Here is a 9,597-nt window from a genome sequence, read left to right as displayed (position 1 = left end):
ACCTCCAAAGAAGGAGACTCCACCACTCTCCGAGGGACCAGTGTCTTCCACTGTGGTGCAGTTCTCACTGTCAGGAAGTTCCTCCCAATGTTTAGGTGGAATCTCTTTTCCTGGAGCTTGCATCCATTGCTCCGTGTCCTATTCTCTGGAACAGCAGAAAACAACATTGCTCCAACCTTACAATGACACCCTTTCAAATATCTGAACAGGGCTATCACACCACTTCTTAACCTTCTCTTCTCCAGCTCCCAAAGTCTCTCCTCACAGGGCTTGGTGGTTCGCCATTTTGGTTGCCCGCCTCTGCACATAATAATAATAATAATAATAATAATAATAATAATAACAACAACAACAATAATAATGTTTATTTATATACCGCTTTTCCAAAGTAGATCAAAGCGGTGTACAACAGGAAGTACAATACAAAGTAAAACAAACAAACAAACAAACATAACAGGCCTCTCTCCCCCTCAAGATGGTGGCTGAAGGGAGGGCTTTTCTTCTTCAGGCAGGCAGTTGGAGCTAGCCTGCCTCTCTCCCCTCAAGATGGTGGCTGAAGGGAGGGCTCCAGCTTGTCCATATCCTTTTTGAATTATGGTACTCAGAACTGGACAAAATATTCCAAGTGAGGTATATCCTGGTGTTTGGTTCCATGACCCCTCGAGGATAACAAAATCCCATTTTTTCCAAGTCGCATTACGTATAACGGAAAAGGAAAATGGTGACTTTGTACAAGATGGAAAATCAAGGTTTGCTATTGGGAATTTCTACTTTTTTGAATATTTTCAAGCCATGGATGCTTGAATCCATGGATCAAATCAATCTGTGGATACAAGGGGCTGACTGTATTGATATGAATTGATGGATATAAACTGATTTATTAATTTGATATGTATTGATTTAATATGTATTGAAGGATCTGGAAACTATGCCCTATGAGGAGAACTATGCTTGAGAAATATGATTCTAGGCTGCATCAATACTGCATGCCTGTGTTTTACGTGGGCGCGCCATATGCAGCTTTCAGCATATGCTGAAAGCCACGCTGGAAGATCCCATTGCACGCCCCAGAAGAACTAAAAGGAACGGATCCCCACGTTAGGGGAGGGCGCACTGTACAAGCATATTGTCTAGATCAAGGGAAGACATACCACCACTCTATTCTGCTCTGGTCAGGCCCCACCTGGAATATTGTCTCCAGTTCTGGGTACCACAATTCAAATAGGGTGCTGCGAAACTGGAGCGTGTCCAAAGGAGGGCAACCAAAATGGTGAAGGGTCTGGAAACCATGTCCTATGAGGAACGACTTAGGGAGCTATGGATGTTTAGTCTGGAGAAGAGAAGGTTAAGAGGCAATATGACAGTCCTGTTTAAATATTTGAAGGAATGTCATATTGAGGATGGAGCAAGCTTGTTTTCTGCTGCTCCAGGGAATAGGACCCAGAGCAATGGATGCAAACTAAAGGAAAAGAGATTCCAGCTCAACATTAGGAGGAACCTAAGAGTTCCTTGGAGAGTGATGCAGTCTCCTTCTTTGGAGGTCTTTAAACAGAGGCTGGATAGCCATCTGTCATCTGCTTTGATTGTGAGTTCCTGCATGGCATGGGCTTGGACTGGATGGCCCTTGTGGCCTCTTCCAGTTCTATCATTCTATTACTTTTCTTGATCTGGACACTCTACTGCTGTTGATTCCTGTTAGAATCGCATTGGCCTTTTTGGCCGCTGCATCACCCTCTTGGCTCACGTTCAACTTGTGGTCTACTAGGACTCCTAGATCCATTTTGCATGGATCCCCCCATCCTATATCTATGAATTCCATGTCTTCCTGCCTAATTGTAGTACCTTACATTTCTACCTGCTGAACTTCATGTTGTTAACTTTGGCTAGATTTTGGCTAGATTACATTTTCTAATCTATTCAGGTCATTTTGAATTTTGATCCTCTCCTCTGGGGTATTAGCTGCTCTTCCTAATTTGGATCCATCTGCAAATTTCATAGGCATGTCCTCTATTCTTTCATCCAAGTGACTGATAAATATATAGATAATACACCCAATACTTATGGAATTTGTATGCCTTTTCGCTTTTGTTCAGTCTGGACTTCCAGAAACCAGAGGCTTATTCTTCCAAAGCATGTGTGAAAGTGTGTGTGTGTGTGTGCAGGTACATATTTACACACAGACGTGTGTGCACACGCATACACGCATATGTACATGTGTCTTTGAAAAACAATTGAGATTTTTTTCCAAAGTAGGTCTGTCTGTGCGTGTCTGTGCATGTATATTTCTGTGTGCCAGTATGTCCACCAACATAACAATAGTAACGTCCCCAGCAAACATCTCACAACACTGAAAAGGAACACTTTTCTTCCACCAACTCACTGCTCCCAGAAACTACTTTTTTGCACTATTGCGAAGCATACAATGAAGGCAGAAGGAAGGAGGCTGCTTCAGGTGAGAGGCTGTACTTTGCCTTGCTCCATGCGCTTCTCTGGTTGCTCATTTGTCCATTTGTCCAAATGGGTGGGATTTGAGTGCCTTTTCACTTTTTGTTCAGTCTGGTCTTTGAAAAAAATACTGAGATTTTATTCCAAAGTGTGTGTGTGTGTGTGTGTGTGTGTGTGTGTGTGTGTGTGTATTTCTGTGAAGCCAGTATATGTCCACTAACACAGCCATGGCCACTTTCCCCATCAAATATCTCCCAATGGACAGCAAAGGACTTTTCCCTCCATTGGCCCAAGGTTTCCAGGGACTACTTTTCTGCGCCATTGTGATGCATACGATGAAGGCGGAAGGATCCAGGCTGCCTCTGGCCAACTGCCAGCCTCCATGGACTTCTCTGGTCAGAAGTGGAGGGAGAGTCAGGCTGAGAGTTAGAGCAAACGGGGGCCAAAGGAGGCTTAAGACCGCCTCTCAAAGAGGAAAATAGAAACAGCTAGAATGCTTCTGAAAGCTGGAGCTAAGTATTTCCTAAAGTTAACTGAGGGATTCTATACTGATCAGTTTATAACTCTGAATATTGGCTTTTACACATTGGCTGTTATTAAGGATTAGGAGGCCAATGAACAGAAAGGACAGAAAATTGAACAACGGAGGGGAATTTGGGCTAAATTCAGTGCCTTATCCTAAGCAGAGTGATTCAATGGGATTTGGAGGACAGGTGCTTTGGTTTCCCAAGCGTCTGTTGATTTCTGCTGAGGTTAGTATTATTTATCACAGCGGAAGGAAGGAAGGAAGGAAGGAAGGATGGGTAAATGGATGGGAGACAATACTTTGATTTTTGCTACTGGACCGAATTTATCTACTTCCATGCAAATAAGTGGACCAGCGTTTTCCATTAACAATCCAAGACCATCGTGGGCGAAGGCAACTGGACGGTGAGTGACCCTCCGACACGTAGCCGCGTTTGGGCTTTGAATGCATTTGGCGAACTTGTTCTAATCTAGTGCCTTCCTTTGCAGAGATTTCAAAGCAATAATTGTGTGGGAAATGTGGGACTTGAAATGCTGTGTTTTTGGTAAAATGCTCTTTGGAAATGGTGGGAGGGGGGCACTAATGTCCTTAGTCTCTGGTTCCACATGCCTCTTGGGATCAGATACGAACAGGAAAGCAAACCTTTAAGAGAAATAGCCAGCAAGTCTCCTTTGCATTTGATCCCTTCTTTAGTTTGCATTTGATCCCTGTGTGGCCTTCTTTACTACATTGCTTTTGTATTGTTGTGTGTTTGTGTGTCGGGGGGGGGGGTGTCTCTCTGCTTTCCTGGTTTAGGAAGAGTTGACCCTCAAAACAAAGCCTTCTCTCCATGATCAGTCCGAGAAGGTTTTTGGGGTTAGTGGGAGGGACTGGGGAGCACTGGGGTCTAGAGGCTGCTTTTCTCAGATGCGTGGAAGAAGACAGTGGCCCCATAGAGTCAGGCCAAAATAAAGCCGCTTCTGGTCACTTTGCAGGTATGCTGTTTAAATGACACGTGTGTCCTAAGGGGCCGGAAGCCACGCCAAAGCCACGTTCCGGTCCTATGGACTGGAGCATGGCTTTGGCGCAGCTTCTGGACTCTTAGAACGCTTGCATCATTTCAACAGCATACCTCCAAAGTGACTCGAAGCAGCTTTATTTTGAATAGAATCGGAAGGGAATGCTTTTGTCAGTTGTGTGTATTTGTGTATGGGGAGTGTCTCTCCTTTTCTGGCATTCTAGCAGCTCCTATGAAGAATCCACACAACCGTTTTCAGAAACTGCAGCTGCATGATCAGGTAAGCCCTCTTTTCTGTTTTTCAATAGCAATAAATACCAACAACAGTGTTTTAGGGAGAGATCCCTCACCAGAGAAAGCTCCACGATGTATTTTAAAGGCACTTAGGATGCTAGGAAGCAGGTCTCTGCAATGTCTCACAACAGTTTTCAGGTTGCAAAAAATGAATATGCTGAAACAATTGAGGTTTTACTGAGAAAATGTTCTCGTTCAGTCAGGTTTTCCAGAGAAAACGCACAAAAACCACTGAGATTTTTTCCCATTGTGTAAATGTGGTTTGTGTGTATTTCTGTGAAGCCAGTATATCCACCAATTTGGGCTAAATTCAATGGCTCGTCCTTCTCAGAATGAATCAATGGGATCTGTATCCGTGCTTTGGTTTACCAAGCATCTGTTGATTTCTGCTCTAGTTAGTATTATCTACTACAGTTAGGATTAACAAGTGGTTTAAGGCTTTAATTACAGGAGGAAGGAAGGAAGGAAGGAAGGAAGGAAGGAAGGAAGGAAGGAAAAAGGTAAATGGCCGACAGATGATACTTTTGTTTTTTGAAAAGAAATTTTGATTTCAGCTGTGGTTTGTTTTACCAAGTGTCTGTTTCTTTCTGCTGTGGCTAATATTATCTGCTACAGTTAGGATGAGCAAGAGGCTTAAGACATTAATTACAGAAGGAAAGAAGAACAGAAGAAAGGAAGGACAGAAGGTAAATGTATGACAGACAATAATTTGCTTGATATTTACATTTCTGCTGTTACTGGAAAGAGGGGAAGGCCCCTTATCTAGTAGAGCTTAGTGGCTTGCCCTTAAGTTATGGAGAAGGTTATAGTATTTGTGGCGGGCTTAGATCACCTTAAACCTCTGGCAGAAGAGCATTATGTTAGTTCCTGGTCCAAGTGTGTCACAAAGAAAGTACATCTCTTGGCCGCTCCTCCTCTCTTCTTTCACATCTGGGCTCAAATCTTGCTCCTAGTTCCGTCATATTAAGGCTAACGGAGATAGCTTTGTGCGAACTGCGCTTGCGTTCTTATGTCTTGTAGTCCCTCTGTATGTATTTTATTTTATTTATATCATTTCTATACCGCCATTCTCACCGGAGGGACAAAAGGTGGCTCACAGCTAAAACATTTAAAATTGTTATAAAATTCAATCAATTACAAAGTCTATATAAATAATCACATAAAATATGCAGCACTTATAAACAGACTAAAAACCCACCTGCCCCACCTTTGATGAGGGCGCAGCTGGCGCACAAGTTTAAGCTGTGCAAATGCACTCCTGACCACTGCTAAGACCTGGGCATCCAGGCTCAGAGAGGAGTCCAGGCAGATGTGACATCTGAATGAATGGGCTCAGATGGCACATAGGTTTACGATGTGCAAATGCACTCCTGGCAACTGCTGAGAGAACTCTGCCACAGCAAACTACACAACCCACAACTTGTGACATTAATCCTGCAGTGTTGCAACCCCCCAAGAGTGAAAGTCCTGTCATTCCTTGGCAGCGCCAGAGTTATGGGTATCCTTTTTGGCCTTGCAGGGTTCTTTCTGCGGAGCAACTGCTGCCTCTTTGCGACGGATGCCGAGCTCTGGATTTTCATGGGCGAAGACAACTGGACAGTGAGTGACCCTCCAAGACTTTGCCGCGATCGCGCTTTGAATGCATTTGGGGACTTTGTTCTAGTGCCTTCCTTTCCAGAGATTTCATAGCAATAATTGTGCAGGAAATGTGTGACTTGAAATGCTGTGTTTTTGGCAAAATGCTCTTTGGCAATAGTGTGGGGGGGGGGCCCTGAAAGCTTTTGTCTGTTGTTCCTAGGGTTGCCATAATTGTCCACTAAAACCCAGGACAAAATGTGGAACAAAATTAGACCAAACTGTAGGACAACTGCAGGACAAAACTCAGCCCAAACTGTAGGACATTTAAGAAAATGGAGGACCTGAAATGTCCTGCATTTTTGGCTGAGTTTTGTCCTGCGCTTGTCCTACAGTTTGGTCTAGAATTTGTCCTACATTTTCTACCAGGTTTTAGTGGACAATTATGGCAACCCTAGAACTTGTTCCACATGCCTCTTGGGATCCCATATGTACAGGAAAGCAAACTTTCAAGGAAAATAACCAACATTCGATCACTCTTTCACCTTCTTTAGTGCATTGCTTTTCTATTGTAGTTTTTGTGGTGGCGGCGGGTTTCTCCTTTTCTTGGTTTTCAACAGTTGCAACCAAGAACACACAGACCTCAAAAGAAAGCCATCTCTCCAAGATCAGTGAATGGAAGTCATTCCCATAAGACCACTGAGAACCCCTTTCCACTCACTTCCTTTGGGGTTACTTGTAGAAACCAGGGAGCACCGAGACCTTAAGTTTGCTTTTCACAGATCAGGAGGAGGAGGCAGTGTCTCAGAGGCAAAAAGTTCACACATAATGGACCAAAGAACAGGTAAGGTGTCTATTCTCTCTTTCCACATCGTGAATAGAATGAGAATGCATCTCTGTGGGTGTTTGTATGCAGGGTTTCTCTCCTTTTCAGGGGTTCTAGCAGTTCCTATGAAGAATCCACACAACCATTTGCCCGAAATCATTCCACACCCGTTCGCATTGTAGTTGGAAGATCTGGTAGGTTTCGACACTGTTGTTGGTATTTGTTGAGACACTGTTGTTGGCATTTGTTGAGACTTGCTCTTGAAATACAAAAGTGTGTTAGGAACAGATCCCTAACAAATCCAATCTCAAGCCTGCATCTTAAAGGCAGTCCTTCTAATTCTGTCAGGTTTTCTTTTTCCTGAGAGAACACTCCTGTGTTCTCTCAGGTTTTGCTTTTCCCCTTGTTGCATTGCCAGAAAAAAGCAAAAGGCGCTGGTGGTTGGCACTCCTGGTTTCCGGGACGGGGTTCAAGTCCCTGCGGAGCCCACGCTTTCCTCCCAATGCAGCTCTCCTCTCCTCTTTCTGCCTTTTCCTATTTCACATACACCCAGATTCCCTGGGCTTAGGGGCACAGCACCTTTGAGATCGTGGGAAAAACGCAAATAAAAGCACACTGGTTTTATTTTATCTGAAATAACAGCTGTCTAGGAATTTCTAGGTCCTCCAGCACAACTCTTATGTTCAACACCTGCTGGAGATTAACCATAGTATCATACGGTAGGACATACAAATGCCTAGAGAAGTGTTCTCTCTAGGAATCTCTAGGTCCTCTCATGCACTACCTTGTGCTGCCACTACCTACCTTCCTTCCTTCCTTCCTTCCTTCCTTCCTTCCTTCCTTCCCTTTGGAAGCTGTTCAAATAAGGCTGATATGGGGATGTTGTGAAGCTAGTGACACCTGTTTAAATTATAGAATGTGGGAAATCTATCATGTTTTCAGATCAGTCATTAATAAGAACAACAGTTTAAAATGATAAGTTTGCTTCCCAAGAAGATCAGAGCAATACAATTTGGTAAGAATTTAATGTTGTTTATGTCACTTCATATTCTTCTTTATATTGCAGTGGGTGGTCTGAAGGGAAAGATGACACTCCTAATTCTAAAATGTAATGTAAATATATTGATTATGCCTTATATGCTCAATAGGTTGGAAGAAAGAGCATGGGCAGGAGAAATTTGGAGTACTTGGGAATCTTAGTCTGGGAACTGAGGAACACGGAGACACTAAACCAAGAATATAGACCTGAGGGGGTTCTATTCATTGTGACTTTCTTCCTCTCTGTTTGTAATATGATCCAACAAGCATAAAAGAGGTAATGAAAAGCATGAATTAAACCAGTCAGAAGTAAAGAAAGTGTGGATTTTATATATTGATTTTTACCATTGCCCCCTCCAGAGCCTTTTTTTTAACAAGCTGTCAATTGAGCGCATAGGCTCCTGACGTCACAGTGTTGTCACCTAATTCCAAGCACTTTGACACGGTTCATTTTGCTCCCCGTTCCCATTTGTGTCCTTTGTCCTTTTTAAATTTATTTTTTAGAGAGGGGGTTGGCAGTCAATGAAAATAGGTGCTCTCCCTCTGGGGAAAAGAGAAGGAGCATCCATGCCCCCAAGTCCCTTTGCCTCCCAGGCTGTCCTATGTCTTCCAAGAGGCCCTCTGGGGAAAGGAGAGGAAGCCTCCATCCCCCCAAGTCCTTTTGCCTCCCCCGTTGCTCCCTCGGCTGTCTGGAGGGCAATCGAGCAGGCATGTAAAATGAAAGACAATAGAATAGTTAGAAACGGTGTTCAATGGCTCTCCTCACCCTTGTCGATCCCATTCATTTGCCCTAAATCAGACTCGGGAGGTGCAGGAAAAACCTCTGAAAAAGTACAGTCGTATTAATCCGGATTATCCACCACTGATTCGGCTTTTTCCTGGAAAAATCGATTATATGGGGATCAGATCTGAATTCCAATTGGTGTCGATATTGGCGCAATGAGGATCGAATGCGCTCTCAAATGGGAACGATGCACCATAATCCCAGTCTTGATCTGCTTCATAAGCCAGTGGGAATGGGGCTAAGAAGTCACAGTGCTTGCAACAAGCATATTGTGCATTTCGCTTGGCCAATAAACGTCTCATTGATGGATTTCAGTGGTCTAGTGGTTTGAGTGTTGGATTCTGGAAAACCAGGATTCAAATCTCCACTCAAACATGGCAACCTATTGGGTGATCTTGCGCAAGTCACGCTCGCAACTGCAGAGGAACGCAAAGGGAAAACCCTCTCTGAACAAGTCTTGCCAAGAAAACCTTGTGATACATTTACCTTCACATCGCCATAAGTTGGGTATGACTTGAAAGCACGCAACAACATGTGATGGCATGAGACGCACAACTCTGCTGGCATCTGACCTTAGGCAAGTCCCAATCTCTCAGCCCCAGGGGAGAGCAAAGGCAAAGCCCTTCTGAAGAAATCTTGTCAAGAAAACCCTAAGGGAGGGTCAACATAAGCCTAAGAGCCACTGTGGTGTAGTGGTTTGAGCATTGGGAGATCAGGCTTTGAATCCCTCCTCATTCTTGGAAACTGACTGGGTAACCTTGAGCAATCACACACTCTCAGCCTCAGAGGACGATGGAGGCATTAGCCCAGTTTGGATGGATGCACATTCCTCCTTTCCTTGCCGAACGAGAAACAGATGCAACTCTCCTGCGGGATGAGATCCGTCAAATAACCAGTCTAGAGAGCTTTTAAAAAGCCATTAAGACGGATCTCTTCCGGCAGGCCTTCCCGGAAAAACAAACGCTCGGCCACGAATAAGACTTCCCATTTATTGAATTTTGCCCATGATGATTATTATTTGGATTACTTGGATTTTAATATGTATGTTTTTAATCTTATACTATTTAATCTTGTTTTAAGAGGGGGGCACTATGTATATATGGATAGAAATA

General features: G+C 43.7%; 1 long non-coding RNA gene across 1 annotated transcript; it reads left to right on the top strand.

Moving 5' to 3' along the window:
• Window positions 1-3,890: 3,890 nt before the first annotated feature.
• On the top strand, window positions 3,891-7,975 carry LOC149317064 (uncharacterized). Its single transcript, XR_016280567.1, has 3 exons — window positions 3,891-4,762; window positions 4,878-4,948; window positions 5,782-7,975. It is a non-coding gene; the product is annotated as an uncharacterized LOC149317064 (long non-coding RNA).
• The last annotated feature ends 1,622 nt before the right edge of the window (window positions 7,976-9,597 follow it).

This window comes from Sceloporus occidentalis, unplaced genomic scaffold, assembly GCF_023333645.1.
Source record: "Sceloporus occidentalis isolate IW3139 unplaced genomic scaffold, rSceOcc1.0.p SCAF_3, whole genome shotgun sequence".
In the NCBI taxonomy this organism is placed as follows: Eukaryota; Metazoa; Chordata; class Lepidosauria; order Squamata; family Phrynosomatidae; genus Sceloporus; species Sceloporus occidentalis.
This window is presented reverse-complemented; position numbering and strand designations above follow the sequence as displayed.